A 19,355-nucleotide genomic window follows, 5' to 3' on the forward strand; every position below is an offset into this window, starting at 1 on the left:
AAAGGGGTTTACCCTTCCCTTTATATTTATGACACCCCAGCATTAAGAGGGATGCAAGTTGTGGTCCAGGGAGGGCCGAGGAAAGCATTGTTTAGCTTAGGTCTGGCCCAGACCCCGTTGAGGCCTGCATTAACATGGTAAAATGCTGTTTACATGGGGAGAGCAAAAGAGCTTCTGATCTGTGTCAATAGGGTAAAAGAACAAGATGCACCACATTGTTGGCTCATATTCAATTTGTGATCCACTATACCCCCCAGATCCTTTTCAGCAGTATCTCCCCAAGCCTGTTATTCCCCATGTTGTAACCCTGCCTTTGATTTTTTTCCCCCTTCCTAAGTGAAATACTTTGCTCTTGTCTTTATTGAATTTCATCTCGTTGATTGCAGACCAATTCTCCAATTTATCAAAGTCATTCTGAATTTTCAGCCTGTCCTCCAAAGTGCTTGTGACTCCTCCCAGCTTGGTGTCATCCCGAAATTTCACAAGCACACTCCCCGCACCATTATCCAAATCATCAATAAAACCATTGAGTAGTACTGGACCCGGGACAGACCCATGTGGGACCCCATTAAATACACCCTCCCAGTGGGACAGCGAACCATTGAGAATTACTCTTTGAGTACAGTTTTTCAGCCAGTGGTGCATGCGCTTTATAGTAATTTCATCTAGACCACATTTCCCTAGTTTGCGTATGAGAAAACCATGTGGCATTGTGTCAAATCCTTGCTAAAATCAAGGAGAGAGACAACACCCTCCTGCTCCCAAACCTCTACCCACAAAAAAACACAGTGGGGGGTGGGGAAATCCCTTCGTGACCTCTGGCTAAAGCCCTGAAGCATGAGATTTTAGGGACATAAGACAGGCTTTGGGGGAGCTACTTACATATCCCTGATTCTCTGCCCAGCCCTGTCCTTGGCTGAGTTTGCAACTTACAAGGTTCTCAAACTTATGCCACGTGGCAACAGACCCCAGGGGACAGCTAGCTGGGTATAGCCACAGTGCAGCATGCTGTGACCAGGGCATCTCACTGTCTCTCTACACTCCGTGTGGGAGGGCCCCAAGGGGGCCTGGCACAGGTTACACATGTTTTGGGTTCAGCGTCACTGCTCAGGGTCGCTGTGAGGATATTTGGTGGTTTTATGGATGTGGCAGCCAGAGGTAAATTGTACTGTTACGAATTATACCTGATAGGACACGCATAAAACTGCTGCGAATTATACCTGATAGGACACGCACAGTTCGAATCTAGGCTGAGGCACATGAACAAAGTCCACAACTGCAGAGTTCCCAAAAAACACTAAGTTTATTACGCTCGAGCGTGGTGCCCCCCTGCTAGCCAGGAGGGGACCCTGAATGCAGATTATACAAAGGTTATATACCTCTTAGCAAAGCATGTTGCCCTCGTGCATCGGAAACCTTAGCCAACAAACAAACCCTTTTCTTATCTACCACCTATCCCTGCTTGGTGCATTCCTTGTGCTAAACTAGTATGTTAATTACACAGCATGGTCCTAAAGCAATGCATCAGTAACTTTTATTATCAGGATGGGAGGCCTCACATCAAAGGCCAGGAGATAGGGAGTTAGGGACAGACAAAGAAAAGATACCGGGAGTCAAGGCAGGCTGGAGACAAGGGGGAGGATTTTCACAGGAATGCAGTATATAAGGAACACTCCTCCTGGTGCATGATGTGCTTGCTTTTAGACAATGGTGGGCCCCAAACCAAAATGGAGTCATATGTGCTAACTTTTCCTTAACAGTACCAGTTCTGGAGACTGGAGATGGGCCTGATGAATCTCAGAGTTCTGACCCAGAAGTAGATCCGAAGTTTGGAGATGCTAGGATCCCAGGTTTTGGTTCAGACCTATCTTTTGGGGAAACAGATGCTCTTTCAGCTGATGTGTAGTGAATCAAGGTCTGTAGTTAAGTGATGATGACTCATTATGCCTTGATAATACATTCCACTTGTAACAGGAAGGCCACTTACATGACTCCCCGGTTGAGCTTTAAGGGAGAGCTTGGAAAGACAGCCAGCTGGGTCACCCATCCTGCCCTCAGAGACCCTCAGTCTCCCTGAGAAACAGAAACAGCTCATAGCTGAGGTTAGTCAACTACCATGTGGCTTTCACTCTACTTCCTCTGGTCAGCATTGGAGCTGCCCTGGTTTGTTGAGTCCTCTGGCTCAGGCTGACGTGAGGAAGTGACCGTAGCTGGGAGTTATTTTCTAGGTGATACGCCCTTGTTCACAAAACTGTTTGATGGTGAACCATGGTCCCCTGGTGGTATCTATCTCTGTTCGGCGGCTAGCTTGTGAATGCCAGGTATGGTGTGGTGCTATGGACCAGCGCCTCATGGACTTGGTGGAGCCAGGCCCATCGCCACTTTTTGACCTACCTCCTCTCCTCTCAACCACTGCAGCGTGCACCAGGCGGCCAGCTGGCTGGGCTCCCTGCTGCGTCCTCTCACCCTCATCCTTCTCCCAGCCCCACCTCCTCTTCAGCTTTCCCCTGCCTCTCCCTCCCTTGTTGTTCTTTGCTTACCCCTGCCTCTTGCCCCTGACATTCCAGCTCTCCCACCTTGACTGTGCTGAGCACTTGCTCCCCAATCCCACGAGCCCTCTACTGCCCTTAATCCTTCATAAGAACGGCCATACTGGGTCAGACCAAAGTCCATCAAGCCCGTATCTGTCTTCCGACAGTGGCCAATGGCAGATGCCCCAAAGGGAATGAACAGACAGGTTATCATCAGTGATCTATGCCCTGTCACCCAATCCCAGCTTCTGGCAAACAGAGGCTAGGGACACCATTCCTGCCCATCCTGGCTAATAGCCATTGATGGACCTATCTTCCATGAATTTATCTAGCTTCCTTTTGAACCCCGTTATAGTACTGGCCTTCACAACACCCTCTGGGAAGGAGTTCCAGAGGTTGATAGTGCGTTGCATGAAAAAATACTTTCTTGTGTTTGTTTTAAACCTGCTACCTATTAATTTCATTTGGTGGCCCCTTGTTCTTGTATTATGAGTAGGAGTAAATAACACTTCCTTATTTACTTTCTCTACACCAGTCATGATTTTATAGACCTCAATCATATCCCCCCTTAGTTGCCTCTTTTCCAAGCTGAAAAGTCCCAGTTTTATTAATCTCTCCTCATACAGAAGCTGTTCCATACCCCTAATCATTTTTGTTGCCCTTTTCTGGACCTTTTCCAAATCCAATATATCTTTTTTGAGATAGGGTGACCACATCTGCACACAGTATTCAAGATGTGGGTGTACCATGGATTTATAGAGAGGCAAGATGATATTTTCTGTTTTATTATCGATCCCTTTCTTGATGACTCCCAACATTCTGTTCGCTTTTTTTTGACAGCCACTGCACATTGAGTGGATGATTTCAGAGAACTACCCACAATGACTCCAAGATCTCTTTCTTGAGTGGTAACAGCTAATTTAGACCCCATCATTGTATATGTACGGTTGGGATTATGTTTTCCAATGTGCATCACTTTGCATTTATCAACATTAAATTTCATCTGCCATTTTGTTGCCCAGTCCCCCAGTTTGGTGAGATCCTTTTGTAACTCCTTGCAGTCTGCCTGGGACTTAACTGTCTTGAGTAGTTTTGTACCATCTGCAAATTTTGCCATCTCACCGTTTACCCCTTTTCCCAGATCATTTATGCTTATGTTAAATAGGACTGGGCCCTGTACAGATCCCTGGGGGCCCAGTATGGATTCAGGCACCCTGCTCCCTCCCCATTTACCTGCCTCTCCCAAGGTAGGCCCCCACTACTGCTATGGGACCGCTGTTGAACCGAGGCACCTGTGACCCTAGGCCCCCCTGCATTCACACCCTGCACATTACTGCAATGCTGTCTGTACAGAATAAGCCTTGTGAGGTATCCTAGGAAAACTAACACCCTGGTCAATGACACCATTGTAATAAATACGGAACACTCTTATGTGTAAAGTTAGGAATTCTCTCTGTGTGATGCTACTAGAGCACATTTAAGACCCGATGGCCTGGCCATTTCCTTGGGTGCCTGGTGTAAGCCAGCTAAGAATCTCCCCCTTGCTCCTCAGCCTTCAAGCAGAACTTTTTTGGTTTTGCTGTTCTTCCCTCTTGCTTAAAATATAAATCATACCTCCCTCCCCTGCCAAAAAATAAAAAAATTCAAGTCTTTCTCCAGGGGGAAAAACCCAAACGTCAAAAAAGGAAAACTATTTTGAAACCTAGGTCATGATGTGTTTTAGTGAGATGAGACGATTGCACTAATGAGCTCCAATGTGGGGGAGAATAACAGATCTGGCCCTGCTCATGGACAGAGCGCAGAACAATCACTATGGTCAATGGACAGATTTATTGCTCTGACTAGCCTCAAATCAGATTCATCCTTGCAGTTCTGGCTTAGTTTTTTTCAGTCTCAGAGACATACACTTTTATCCTTTGGGGCAGGCAGCCATATGTGAATTTTGCACAGGGGATGAGGCACCCTCAGTTTCCTGGCAGGCAGAGGTGACAGATCTGTGGTTTCTTAAGTGCTAAAATCCACCCCTTTCTCCAAGGGACCTATCTCTTCAACGCACACTCTGAAGAACCTACCGGGAAAGTGAGTAATGAGGTCACAGCAGCAGTGACCTTCATAAACAAACAGGAGGCTAGAGGGGCATTTTAGTCAGTGTTCATCTCGGCAGGTTGCCCCCCGCCATGTGGTAAATGATGTACTGGAAAAAATTAACTTTACGATCTACTAATGTGTCTGGCATTTGTTGGCTGTAAGAATATGTTCAGTTCACCAGAAGGTGTGGCATTAGAGGAAGGAAAAGGCCACCAAAAATCCCAGTTGTTTGCATTCCACAGGTTTTAGAAAGGAACCAATTTCTGTTCATTCCAAATTTTTTGTGAACATTACCGACAATTTCTGTGGTTTTCCCTTTTCTTATTAGGATACTGGCATAGGACATGGGAGACCTGGGTTCAGTTCCCTTCTTTGCCACAGAGAATAACCTTGGGCGAATCACTGAGCTGCTCTCTGCCTCAGTTTCCCCATCTGTACAATGGGGTAAAAACACTGCCCACTTCAGAGGAGGGGTTGTGAGGATAAATGTACTAAAGAGTGTGACCTGAAGGAGAGCTCTGTGGAAGCTCAAAAGCTTGTCTTTTTCTCCCCTACAGAAGTTGGTCCAATAAAAGTTTGCCTCACCCACCTTATGTCTCTAGGGCTTGTGAAGTGCTTTGAGATCTACTGCTGAAAAGTACTATGTAAGAGCTAGATGTTATTATTATTGTCCATTTTGCCACTGAAGGAAGGGGGGGAGAGGAAAACACAAAAAAAACCCCTAAAATTTTCCAGATTTGTCAGCAAAAAATGAGAAATTAATTTTTTTTCCCACAAAAGATTCTGAGTTTGAAAACAGGCCCCTTTGCACTGGGAAAACATTGCATTTGAAATACTTCCCTCAGATATGCTCACTCTTAAGAGCTTCAAGGATGCAATCGCAGCTAAATGCGACATGGGCTGGGGAGTTTCATTTCTTGGGTCCCCACAGCTCCCCTGCAGACTGTTCAGCTGGCCAGCTGGAAGGAAGAGACTGAGCTGCCAAGTTTGCATCCAGAATTGAACTCCCCAAGGCTCAGGGCTGCTTGGGATCCATCCCGCTACAGAGATAAGCACCAGCTGCAATGTTTAGACATGAACTTCCCCACCCTTAACTTCAGAGGCTTGGCGCAGGGATTCTGTTGCTGGCCCATCTCGAATAGAGCAAGACAGGGACAGTGAGCCTGATTCTGATCTCATATATGCCGGTGTCGCTCCGGAATGGCACAGCAACTGGAGGAATTACACCAGTCTAAGTGAGATCAGAACTTGCCAGGCAAGGACCAAGGAAGCTGCAGTTAGAAACTGCAGCAGGGACTTGACAAGGATCAGAAAAGCATAGGGCTAATGTTAATAGGGGAAAATTAGGGCTAAGAGAGTGATTAATCAAGGGCATATAGTGGCTTCCAGACTTCAACATGAAGAATAAATGGGCCAGAGCCTTATCTGGTGTGAATCAGTGTCGCTCCACAGACTTCAATGGAGCTACACCAAATTACACAAGCTGAGGATCCGGCCCATCTGTTAGCACAATTTCATTTAAAAGCCTCTTTTGCCCTAACCCAGCGCTAGCCTCCAGCACTGTCAGGTAACTGGTTCTGCTACCCGTTTGGAATCTCAGCTTTTAGCTTGGGATGCACGATTTCCATTGCAGTCAATATTCACTGGTAGAAGCCTAATGACAGTGACTGCTCTTAGTTGAATTCACTCACTCAATACTTCCTGTGTCTGATGGGATGTCTATGCTGCTGGCACCGGGTGTGATTGCAGCTTGAGAGACAGACCCAAGTTCAGGTACCAGAGGAATGAAGCCATGGCACCAAGTGGTTCAGCCCAAGCTGCCATGCCTTCACTGCTCCAGTACCTGAGGCAGCCAGATCAAAGAGAACAAGGGTATGTCAGTGCCTGGAGATGGCAGTGGAGGCCTACCCTGGGGTTGACGGCTGCCATCTAGTTTCAATTGAAAGTTGGAGGAATTAAATGGTAGTGATGAACCTTGTCCTGCAGTTGTCTACCAAAAAGGCCAACATAGTGTAGAGCTCGTTCAGCAAAGGAATGTTTTAGTTTTAAAACAAGAAGCTGTATTGGTCCAATATACGTACTTTGCAATAAAAAAAATAAAAAATTTAAAAGCTGTATCTCACCTTTCCAAAAATAAAACCCTGAGGCCAGACCCCCAATTGGTATAGCTTTACTAAAATCAATGCCAACTTATTTGAGATGTGGATCTGGCTCTTAGGTTTTTTCCGTCAGCAATTTACTCATAAACTACAAGGAAAATCTATTTCCCAAGACCAGATCTGTGACACTCCTCTGCCATACAAATATTTTCTTAAGATAAGTCTTTGGATGTGTCAGCTACTTGAAATGGTGGTGGTTTCAAATGATTGTATTGGGTCTGATAGCTAATATGAAAATCAGACCCTTTCTCCATTCATTATAGTTTAAAAGTTCACTTGGTGGTTCTGGCCAGCTTATGACAAATTTAGTTCTTGGAATCATCCCATGGGAACTACGCAATCCATCCAACATTAGCTTGGCATTTGTTCATCGGCAGAAATTGAAAGTCTTTAATTATTTCGACTGCCATCGAGTTGTACCCTATCATGGTTGATGTAGCTTCTGCAAGAATATAGTTTGCGACAGGCTTCCTGCTTGTTTTAGTCCAACACTGAATATGCTGGAGAATACAATGTGCAAAGACTTCCCCTAGATTGTTTACACTCAATTCTTCCAAGGCCCAATGCAATGTCCATTAAAATCAATAGAGAGCTCCCCACTGATTCTTAAGGCATTGGATCAGGCAGTTACGTGGGCACAGATCGTCAAAGATATTTCAGCACCTCTCTCCACTGAAATCGATGGGAGTTAGGCGCTGAAGTACCCTTGGGGATCTGACCCTTGGGGCCTGATTTTCAGACATGCTGAGCACCCATGACTGCAACTGAAGTCAATGGAAGCTCTGGGTGATCAGCCCTGCTGAGAATCGGGCCCTATCCTGTCAGGAAGCATTGGCAGTCCTTTATCCTGTCCTGACGGTGCCACATCTGAGCAGGACGGGCGATTGGAACAAGTAGGTCCGTGATTGACGCAGGGGTGGGCGTGATTCGAAACCTTTAGCCAGATTGAATTTCGGGGCATGGGTGAGGCCCAATCAGCTGAGCCTTAATGCCGGCAGGACTGGGATGAGATTGAGTGTGGCGGGGAATCAGCTGGGAGAGCTGGCAGAATTTGTGGTGGCACCCGCCCTTCCCCCACAGGCACTGAGAAGAGAGTGCAGCTGCCCTTTGCAGAACGGCAGTGCAGCGTGGGCATGCTAGAGCCTGGCTGCCCAGGTAGCAGCTGTGGCCATGCGGGCTTCATTGCATATGTGCCTGAGAGATCTGTCCTCTCTCAGACAGGGCTGGCCCCAGTCATCTGTGCCCTTGTTGCCTGGAGGTTAGATTGCTGTCATGGGCTCCACTCACTAAACAGCAGGTTGCTTCGGGATCCCATTATGCTAGCGCTCTGCAGTCTGCACTGGCTCCCAGTAAGCTCCTGGGTGGAATTCAAGGCATTAGGGTTAGGCTGGTTACCTGACCGACCGCTTCTCTCCCTGGGCCATAGTGCCTCAGCAGAGAACTGACGTTGCAGGGGGCAGCATGCCTCAGGCATGGAAGTCGTTTGGCCTGGGCCCAGAGTTGTTCAAAGTCCAGGCAGCAAAGCCCATCTTGTCCCCAGGCTGTTGGGGAAGGGATAAGGGTGAGGGATGTCTGTGGGTATCTATATCTATAGAAAGACAAGGTGGGCAAGGTAATACCTTTTGCTGGATCAGCTGCTGTTGGTGACAGAGACAAGCTTTCGAGTCACGCACAGCTTTTCTTCAGGTCTGGGAAAGGTACACAGGGTAGATCTACATGACAGGGCAGATGCACCACGGTAGCGCTTCTGGTGAAGATGCTCTAAGCAGACGGGCGAGACCTCTCCTGTCAGGTTAATAACTCTGCGAGAGGCAGTAGCTATGTCAGCGGGAGCAGCTTCCCTGCCGCCACAGCCGCTGTCTACATTGGGGGTGAAGCTCGCTATAACTACGTCACTCAGGAGTGTGGATTTTTCACATCTCTGAGCGAGGTAGTTATACTGAAGTAGTGTAGAGCAGTGGTTCTCAAAGCCGGTCTGCCGCTTGTTCAGGGAAAGCCCCTGGCGCGCTGGACCGGTTTGTTTACCTGCCGTGTCCGCAGGTTTGGCCGATCCTGTGGATGCGGCAGGTAGACAAACCGGTCCGGCGTGCCAGGGGCTTTCCCTGAAAAAGAGGCGGACCGGCTTTGAGAACCACTGGTGTAGAGGAGTCATCACAGTTAAACACAAGGTGGAACAGGTTCTTTTGCAAAAGCAGTTAACACATATTGTGAGATGCAATTCAAGGCAGAGGGGCCTGTTAACACCCCTGCAGTCATAGGGCAAGAAGGTGGAGGTTAGTGCATTGCAGTGTGTTGTAATAAGCCATAAATCCAGTGTCTTTATTCACTCCAAGATTTTTAGCGTCCAGCAAAGTTACGAATTTAAGCTCCCAGGCTCGTCTTTTGAAGGAGCTTTGCAGGAGTCCTTTGAGGATGAGGACTGAGAGCTCAAATTTGGGGTGATGGCTTTGTGACAATTGTTTGCCCACATGTGATAAGGTTGTTTGGTCTTTTATCACTTTTCTTAGTGAGCTCATCTGAGAGCACAGTTGTTTCACCCACATAGTTATTGGGGCATTTAGCCCACTGGATGTGTGCACCGCATGTTGTGACAGGCATATGTAGGAGCCAAGGGTCCTGAAAGGGGCATTGGGAGAGTACTGATCATCCCATCAGTGGAGATATGGCTGCAGGTTTTGCATCTGTTCTGGCAGGGTCTGGTGCTGCTTTGAGTTGGTGGCTCCTGGTCTGTGGGGGGCTTAATAAAAATAAGAGATTATTATCTTACCCCATCTTGTCTCTTTAATATCCTGGGACCAACATGGCTACAATACCAATGCAAACAACAGGATCTATATCGATATCTACAAGAAGTAATTCTTCTGCTCTACTCCGTGCTGATTAGGCCTCAACTGGAGTACTGTCCAGTTCCGGGCACCACATTTCAGGAAAGATGTGGACAAACTGGAGAAAGTCCAGAGGAGAGCAACAAAAATGATTCTTCTTAGAATATGCACAACGTGCTTGAGGTGGCATGTGACCAGGATTCATCACTGAATTTGGTCCGCTGGTTGGATCATTAGCTTTCCTGGCCCGGGAAGTATGACATGAACACTGATCCATGACCCCCCAAAAATGATTAAAGGTCTAGAAAACATGACCTATGAGGAAAGATTGAAAAAATTGGGTTTGTTTAGTCTGGAGAAGAGAAAGCCGAGAGGGGACATGATAATAGTTTTCAAGTACATAAAAGGTTGTTACAAGGAGGAGGGAGAAAAATTGTTCTCCTTAACCTCTGAGGATAGGACAAGAAGCAATGGGCTTAAATTGCAGCAAGGGTGGATTAGGTTGGACATTAGGAAAAACTTCCTACCTGTCAGGGTGGTTATGCACTGGAATAAATTGCCTAGGGAGGTTGTGGGATCTCCATCGTTTGAAGTTTTAAGAGCAGGTTAGTCAAACACCTGTCAGTGATGGCCTAGATAATATAGTCCTGCCACGAGTGCAAGGGACTGGACTAGATGACCTCTCGAGGTCCCTTCCACTCCTACGATTCTATGATGGCCTCAGAGGGAATGAGCTGTCCTAGCTATTGTATTTTGCATAGTGTATTGGAAGTCCTGAGCAGAATGCAGGGCAGGCGCCTACAGAATTGTGTATAAATCAAAACCTTGGCTTGGATTCTTGGCAAGCATATAGCCCACCAGCTGGCTTGAATATGTGCTTCATCTGCTCCCTGCACTGATGCATCACTGAAACAGATGCCCAGTAGAGGGGGATAGTGCTTTGCAGCAGGGATCACTGGAGGCCCCAAGACACTATCTGGCTTAAAATGAACTTTCCTCTGTCTTGCATCTCAGGAGAAAGACTCCTGGGAAGAAAGCCTCCCGGGAAGAAAGCCTCCCAAGTGGCTTTTCAGCCTGACCCGTCTTTAACATGCGGGATGTGAGCAGATGGTTGCTATCTCACTCCCACTGTAGGGACGCATATTGTTATAAACAGGGCCGGATTAATCTTTTGTGGGCCCAATGCCAAACTTATTTGTGGGGCCCCCATAGGGGCAATGGAGCTGGTGCGGGGGGGGAGGGGTTTGGTCCCCAGAGTGAGGGGCCAGCCAGGGGCAATATGGCATGGCAGGGGTGGCCGCGCTCCGCCCAGCCCAGTCGGGAATAGCAAGGGAACTATTTATACAAACTGGTAGTTGCCAGACGCACAATGGATTGCCTGGCCCTGTGCTGCCAGCATGCCCCTTCCCCTCGGGGGTGGGCCCATTCTGTACCACACCGCCCCCCTGCCCAACACCGGAAACCCTTCCCCCCACCGATTCCCTTTGGCCAAAGCCCCCCCGGACCCGCTATGCCCAGCGCCCCTCCCCAGACCCTGCCAGAAAGGCACAGAACCCTGCAAAACACCACAACTGCCCAGCACCCCACACAGAACCCCCACTCCCTAGTGCCCCAACACACAGAGATCTTCCCCACCCCGTCACAGCCCAGCACCCACCCCTGGCCCTCCTGAGACCCACTCCTCAGCGCCCTGCCTCCCAGCCCCACCCACCGGCCCTGCTGGGAGGCGACTGTGTCTGCCGGGCTGAGCTGTCGTCGCAGCCAGGGCTGGTCCCAGGGTGGGGGAAATCACTCTGGCCCCTCAGAAGTGGTGTGATCGGCCAGGGCCTGCCCCGCCCGGGCTCTGTCAGGACCCACTTGCCTGGAGGGGCCCAGCCAAGCCCCCCCACTGCCCTCCCTAACTGGCCGAAACTGGCCAGGCTTCTGCACCAGTCCCAGACGGCTCAGCTCCGGGGAGACAGGTGGGGAGAAGCAGAGACTGCCCGGAGCCAGAGGTGCACTGGGGTCCGGCCAGGGGGCAGAGAGGAGCCCTTGGCCGGCCGGCGGGCAGGCCGAGAGGAGCAAGTGGTGGGCAGGGAGCCAGTGGGCTGGCGGGGTCTCAGGGCACAGGGCAAGGAGAGCAGGTCGGGCCCCTTCTGAGCATGGGCCAGGTCCACGGCGCCATTGTAAACCCGGCACTGGTTATAAACAGCAGAATCTGGAGCAGCTGCCTCGGGCTGAGCCTTTGCTTCAGCATTAGGCCATGCCGGTCTGCATTCACCTCTGAGCAGTGGTGAGCTGGAGCTGGTTGCTAAATTTAGTCCCTCACACTCAGGTCGAGGATGGCGGAGCTGAGCTGGGGTGGGGAGCGGTTCTCCTGCGGGGGCCCCCCCACCCCCCGGCTTCCCGCGAATCAGCTGTTCGCGCGGGAAGCTGGGGCAGGCTGAGAAGCAGGCCCAGGGAGGCGGAGGTGAGCTGCGGCCGGGGGGGGGGGGGGGGCGCGAAGAGGGCTGCCCGCACCGCAGCAGGTAACCCCAGGGGGGGGGGGAGTGCAGGAGAACCGCTCCCCACCCCAGCTCAGCTCCGCCATCCTCGACCTGAATGTGAGGGACCTGCCAGATGCTTCCTGGGAGCTGCCCCAGGTAAGCACCTCCGGGACTCCCCACCTCGCCCCCCCAGCAGGTGCCCCTGGCTCTTAGGGGTGGGGTGGGCACCCACTATGGTGGCCCACAAGACCGTCCTGCCCAGTTCTGGGGGCAGTCAGGGGACAGGGGAGGGGGTTGGATGGGGCAGGGGTCCTGGGAGAGGGCATCAAGAAACATGGGGGGTTGGATGGGACAGGAGTCCCGGGGGGGCGGGGGTGGGCAACAACCCCCTCGTGGGGTGAGGAGGGAACCCGTTGTTAAGATTTTGGCAGCACATCACTGCCTCTGAGCCCTCTTGCCAAGAATCCAGGCCTGGGGGCCAGCTGGTAATAAAGTCAATGCCACACCACCTGCCTCCTTCCCCAGCCACCAGCAGAACTGGGGCTCCTGACTGCCCTATACACTTATAAAATGGTGTGTGAGATGGGGCGCCCCTGGCAGCAATAGCAATTGGGATGTGTGGCGAAACAAGAGATAGCACCATGGGTACATCGGAGCAGTCAATTCCCAGGCCGTTTGGTGTTTTCCGTTCAGGCACCAGCTCCTGGAGTCCTGTGATGTACACCAGACTCTTGGTTTTCATTTGAAAAAAGAAAAGGAAATTTCTAGCCTTGTGGTTGCAGAGAAAAGCTGGAAAACGTTACCCTCCCCTACAGGCTAAAACCCCCAGAGGCAAATCAAAAGACCCCCCCAACTTTACATATTTATTTATTTTCAAATCTCACGATTTGTCAGGGGGGCAACTCATGCTCTGTGAATGTCTGGGGCTGGCGATAACAGCTGCTGCTTCTCTTTTAACAGGACTTCCCGGATCCTGCCAGGAGCTTAGGCTGCCCCGGGAGGGCATCCAGCTGTTAGCACTGGCAGGCAGCAGGACATCCCGGGGGCTGCTACCAAGTGTGTCTGAACAGTTGTGGCTGATTTTTCCATTTGCAGTAACTCCAGCCTTTCATCCTGTAACTGGGGCTCTTGTCCCCCACCCACAAGTACCCCTCTCTCGGGTGGGGGGAAACAGATGGTCCTTGAAACCTCACCCCCCCAGAAATCCCTGCTGATCTATGGACTAGGCTGAGAGGACCCTACTCCCTAGCTGCCCAAAGAGGCATCTGGTCCTTGTCCCTCCCCTCAGCTACCTCCTGCTGCTGCCATGATGGGGACCTAAGTCCTCCCTCAGACATCAGTTACAGAAGGCAGAACATATTCCCATCAGATGTAGGAGCCTGTCATTCCCAGGCCCCCGATTCCAGTCTTGCCCCTACCGCCTTACAGCCAATCAGGAGTCACTCCACGCTTACAGACCCCCCCATGTTCGCTTCTGCATGTGGCCAGAGCAGCAGACCAATGAATTGACTTTGGTGTGTGTGATGGGGTGCTAGGATGGCTTCCCACCCCATTCCATCCTCTGCCCCCTGAACACCACGCCCTCGCTCTTCCCCCTCCCTCCCCCTCCCAAAGCCTCCTGCACACCGCAAAACAGCTGATCGCGGCAGGGGGAGGCGCGTGGAGGGAGGGGGAGGTTCTGATCCACAGGGCCTGCCGGCAGGTGGCAAACCCTAAGGGGCAGGGGGGGGCTGATATGGGGGGCAGCCGCTGGGTGCTCAGCATCCATCATTTTTTCCCCGTGGGTGCTCCAGCCCCAAAGCACCTATGGAATCAGCCCTTATTGCCTAAACCCTTTCAGGGCAAGGGTGGTGTGAACACCCCATCACAGAGTGGCTGAAAACCAGACCTAAAGTTGGCTGGGTTGGAGGGGAAAGGCATTGATGCCTGTTAACTGCCAGAGAGCTGGAAAGATGAGTGGGCAAGAGAGAGAGCCTGGAAGAATGACGTCCCCACAGCTGTCACAGGGCAGACAGACATTTCGCTGAACATCCGATGAGAACCTCCACTCAGAGTGCAATTAAGAGGCAATCTGCCCAGCCAGAAATGGCTAACGGGACTGTTTGCTGACTCTCAAAAAATGCTTAGTAGAAACAGAGCTGGGAGGTTACTGCAGAAAAATTCCCTAAAGGTAGCCAGGCTGAGAGTGTAAAGCAAGGGGAGACTGGCAGATAGCTGATATGAAAATCAAGGGAAGATCTGGGTCAGAGAAGCCCAGGTAAAGTCTGCTTTTCAAAATGAATCTTACTCCTTTCTTTATGTTAACTTCAGGGAATGCTCTAGTGAATCAATATTTGCCTTGGCAATAGAAGGCTGAAATGTTTATTCAGTAAGGGAAGGGGGACAATAGTATGTGACATCTTCCCCTTTCCCTCCCCCCCTCCTGGTGTCCAATGAAAGCTTGAATTTTGGATATTGTGTATTCACGATACAATGCTCGTGGTAAAGCTGCAAGCCAAAAACCAGTTGCCAAATTATCTGAGCGTTTGCGGGGGAAATCACAAGTTACTCACGGACAATTTGCAAACAGAAAAATAGGCAAAACTCTCTTAATGGGCAAAAAAATAGGAAGAAATTACTTGCTGCAAATGGGCTGCTCATTTCTAACTGGAAGTATGCAAACAAATGGCAGCGGTGACCATTACACATCAATCAAACCATAATAAAGAGGGGAAATCTAATCTACTTTCATGGAAGCCAGGAAGGTAAAACAGGGTGGAGCTCTTCAAATTGCCCTGTTCTATACCTCTTGGGCTGCTGCCCAGTCCTGGTGCTTCCTGCAGCTGCAGGAGGTACCTGGAGGTGGGTCTGATCTCCCTCCAAACGTGGCTATGCCAAGGAAGAGCAAGTCCTGTCTCGCCTCAGCCTGGCCAGGACTTGCAGCTAGGAGCCCCTGGCTGGGGTGCTCCTAGCAGCATAGAGGAGATCAGACCCACCTCCAGCAACTTCCTGCAGCCGGGTAGGTTCCAAGAGGTGGGTTTGATCTCCTTCCCAGAGCTGCTGTGCAGGGGAAGAATATGTCCCATCCTTCCCCAGCCCAGAGGGGACGAGCAGCTGGAGTAGGAGCCCCCACCTTGCATGTCCCCAGCCCTGCCCCACCTCTACAATAGCTAGATTTCGTGGAAAGGTCAGATTTCATGATCCATGACATGTTTTTCACAGCCATAAATTTGGCAGGGCCCTAGCAGTGTGACTAGATAGGAAAAGAGTGAGATGTCATCTGCTCAGGAGTTTAACAAGTTGTGAAATTCCTCTCTTACCCAACCAGCCAAGAAAAGGTCACAGCAGCCAGCACTCTGAAAATACTATCCCTTTGATGCAACAGGGCAGAGCTGACCAAAAATAATACAAAGGTTGTGGGGACGGGAACCACTATGGCTCTTGTGAAACAGTGGTTTGTTGCCACAGCTAGATCCTCCTGGCACAGCACTGCCTTGAGGGGAACCTGGCACTCGTCGTTGGCAAACTGGGTTATTTCAGTCCACACAGCAGAGTAAGCCAGAGGCACAAAGAGGTGTGTGGTGGTGGGGAGGTAGGTGTGGGATGACTGAGATGCTGTTATAACAGAGCCTGCTGATTTCTATAATTGCACCGTCATGATCTTCACAATAGCCGGAGGTGGTTGTTTGGCTTTGAACTATGCTGTTGGCATGGCCAGTGTATCCCCAAAATACACCACTACCTTCCCTGTACTGTTTATTTTAGCCCCTTCTTCAGCTGCTTGTATTTGATCTGCTGGCACTCAAGCAAAAACGCCTCTCTTGTCTTTATAGGCTTCCTGATTAGTGAAGGTTAATGTCCTGAACATGCATCTCCTGCTGCCAGTGCTGTTTAATCTCCTTAGCCCTCTGCCCCACCTGGCTCTGGCTTCACCCCTGCGTCCTGTCTTACAGCTCCCGCTTGCTGGGATGCGATGGGGGCGGAGGATGACTCACCCCACCTTCCAAGTGACATAGGCATGAGGCATCCAGCCACAAAACAAAACAATTATTCTGAGGTTGGGTGTGTCCTATGTGACAACACCACCACCAGCAGCAGCGTGGAATGCACTGAGTGAGGCCTTGTGCGTGTCCTGCAAATGAGTCCTTCACCCACACGTATGGCCCTCTCGTGCCTTATTAGGGTTGCAGCTGCTGGGATTTGCAGCTGTTTCATGGCCTAATTCATTTGGCTTTCCCACACAGGATGCTTCTGCTTGCCATTACATTTGCCAGATGCCTGGGGTGAAATCCCAGCTCCATTGATATCACTGGGAAAACGCCCACTGACTTCAGGAAGGCCCAGGATTTCATGCCTAGCAGCCAGAGAGCTGAACTATAGGCTAATATCACCCAGGGCTCTGTAGGCAGTGCCCTGGTGAGAACCCCAGCACCTATCCCTGCTGCTGGGCTGGGTGTTGGGATCTGTACCCAAATGCTCTCCCTGGACATTGCTAGGGGGCTCCATCTGTTGTGAGCAGCTGCTGCGTCAGTGTGTGTCTGGAAATATGTGAAGATCCGCTAATGTGGTTACTGGAAAATTAAAAGGAGTTTTGCTCTAATACTGAAACCCAGCACTTCCTTTCTGCTGAATGAGGAAAGGAGATTGTGACCAGCTCCATTGTCTGTCTCAGGGGCTGTTCATGGCTTTCTGTTAGAAGGTCTCTGGGGAAAGTAGCTCAGAAGTGAAACTGGTGACGGGATTCATGGCAATTCACCACTGCCCATAGTGTTGTGAATAAGCGGCTGTGAACCTGGCTTGGTTCTTGTTAATTTCATGCTGCAACTTCTTGGAAGAGGCAGCTAATCTGGGTCTGTCTACACTACACTGTAAACCTGGCCTCTGACCACTCCCCTGCCACCCACACACACAGTGGTCTGAGTCAGGCCAGAGCGTCCACAAGATTCGGGCCTGCAGGCCAGTGATATGGACCCAAGCCATAGTCCTGCTAGAATGTGGGTCCAGTGCAGATGCAGCTCAAGTCCAGGTAGCCAGACTCAGCCAGACTCAGCAAGTACTGTCTTACAATCCCCTAAGCCTGGGTTTCCCAGCTTGTCCATCCCAAAATGTCTCACTTGATTCCCAGGAACTGGAAGCACCCCACATTAGTATCCGTGAATTTGCATCTGTGGTTGACCGGGCCTGCATAATGATGGAGTAGCTCTCTTTGCAGTTGATGTATTCATGTGCTCCTTGCAGAGGGCAAACTGTCACAGTTCAGGGCAACTGCACCTGTTGTGGTCCAGCAAGGGCAACTACACTAGACTCCAACCTCCTCAGCCATCACCTCTCTTGGGGAGAGACCTGCATCTCTTTCCCTCCTGACCAGGGTTTTTCCAGGCTGCACAGTTCCCTGCCTGCATTGTGCAATCTCCAGAAAGTCAGACTGCCTAAGCAGGCCTGCTTTGTCTTCTCCTCAGAGGCTATAAACAGCGTAATTACCCACAACGGTGTTACCCCTGAGCTCTTTCTAAGCAAGCACATTTATTCTTAAGGTGAAAGCATTACAGAGAAAACATTCAAACAATAAAAAAACCTACTTGCATGCTAATAAACTTACCAGAGATCGCCCCCAACTCCAGCAAGGGCTCTGGTAGGAGTCAGTTCTTCCAACCCCACACAGGGTTTTTTCTGACGTCACAAGATCATAACAGCTCAGTACAAGCACCCCCATGGGGGAGGGGGCACAGAGGAGATAGTGACGAGTGGGGGGGCAGGCCTTGGGGGAAGAGGGGGAGCAGGGGCAGGAAGAGATGGTAGAAGGGTGGGGCCATGGGGGAAGAGGTGCAGCGCGGGCAGGGCCATGGGGGAAGAGGCCGAGTGGGGGCAGGGCCTCGGGGTGGAGCATGGGTGAGGCCAGGGTCTGGGCACCGGTGGTGCTTCCACTTCTCGGGAGCATCCGGCAGTGGGATTCTGAAGGTGGCAGGCCTCCGAAGGGAGGTGCACCACATTTGGCATTTCTTGTCCCATTTGGGGAGGCTTATCCTCCCCAAACCTCTTATACCTGCTGCCCATGCTCTGGAGCAACTGCTGGTTATCCCAGGTCTGCAGGACGATGTGGTCCCCCCAGCCTATGCTTGAGGCCTGCCCCAGAGGCACTGGTCTACCTATGGGGAAAGTACAGCTATGGCCGCAAGCAGGAGCCGTATCAGGGGGGTCCTGGCTGGCATGCCAATGCCCCCCTCTGAGCGGGGCCTTTAGCAGATCAGATACCACTGTCCACCAGCATCTCAGAGGTGCTCAGCCTGACCCCCAAAATCGGACTGACAATGTGGGTTGAAGAAGTTCTTCCACCAAGTTGGGATCCATGTTGCTGTCTCCAGCCACTGGGAGCGTGTGGTCCAGAAATGGCTCGGCTGGATATGCTGGCAGGTTCAAACCATGGGCTTGGAAACACTGAGTCAGCAGGTGTGAGTCCCACCGCCCTAGGCTTACTATGCAGTGTAGACATGGCTTAAATTAAATGTCCTGGTGTAGAGGGAAGTTTCTTCCGATATACAGGTTGTTCAATAATGGTTCATTACAGGCAGGGCCGGCTGTAGGATTTTTGCCACCCCAAGCAAAAACATTTTTTGGCTGCCCCCGCTTTTTTTCCATGCCCCCCCCTGCCACCGGCTCCATCCCCAACTCCACCCCTTCCCAACCCCTTCCCCAAATCCCTAGCCCCGCCTCCTCCCCCGGGCGTGCCGCATTCCCCCCCCCTTGCCTCCTGCAGCTCTCCCCCCACTCCCCAGCTCACCTCCGCTCCACCACCGCCGCCTCCCTCGAGCGCGCCGCCGCTCGGCTTCCCCCCCCTTCCTCCCTCCCTCCCAGGCTTGCCGCGCGGCAAACCTGGGAGGGAGGGGGGAGAAGCGGAGCAGCAGCGGCGCGCTCAGGGGAGCAGGCGGAGGCGAGCTGGGGCGCCGGGGCAACATTTCTAGGGGCGGGATGGCCGGCGCCGGAATGCCGCCCCTAGAAATGTACAGCCCCGAGCACCTGCTTGTTTTGCTGGTGCCTAGAGCCAGCCCTGATTACAGGGTTCCTCGTGCCTTACTCAGAAACAGCTGACACTGGCCGCTGTTGCAGGCAGGATACTGAGCTAAATGGAGCATAGAGAATGGATCTGACCTGGCAATTTCCTCCGGCATAACTTCCCTTTAAAGAAAACCAGAGATTTGTGTATAATGCTGTCTAGTTTCTCAATAGTGGCCACAACATGCTGAGGTTTGATAGAGCTGATAACACAGGAGTGAGCTGTAATGGAAATTGAGCTGAAAAAAATCTTGTATT

This window comes from Lepidochelys olivacea (genome assembly GCF_965140295.1).
Source record: "Lepidochelys olivacea isolate rLepOli2 genome assembly, chromosome: 6".
NCBI classification, from domain to species: domain Eukaryota; kingdom Metazoa; phylum Chordata; order Testudines; family Cheloniidae; genus Lepidochelys; species Lepidochelys olivacea.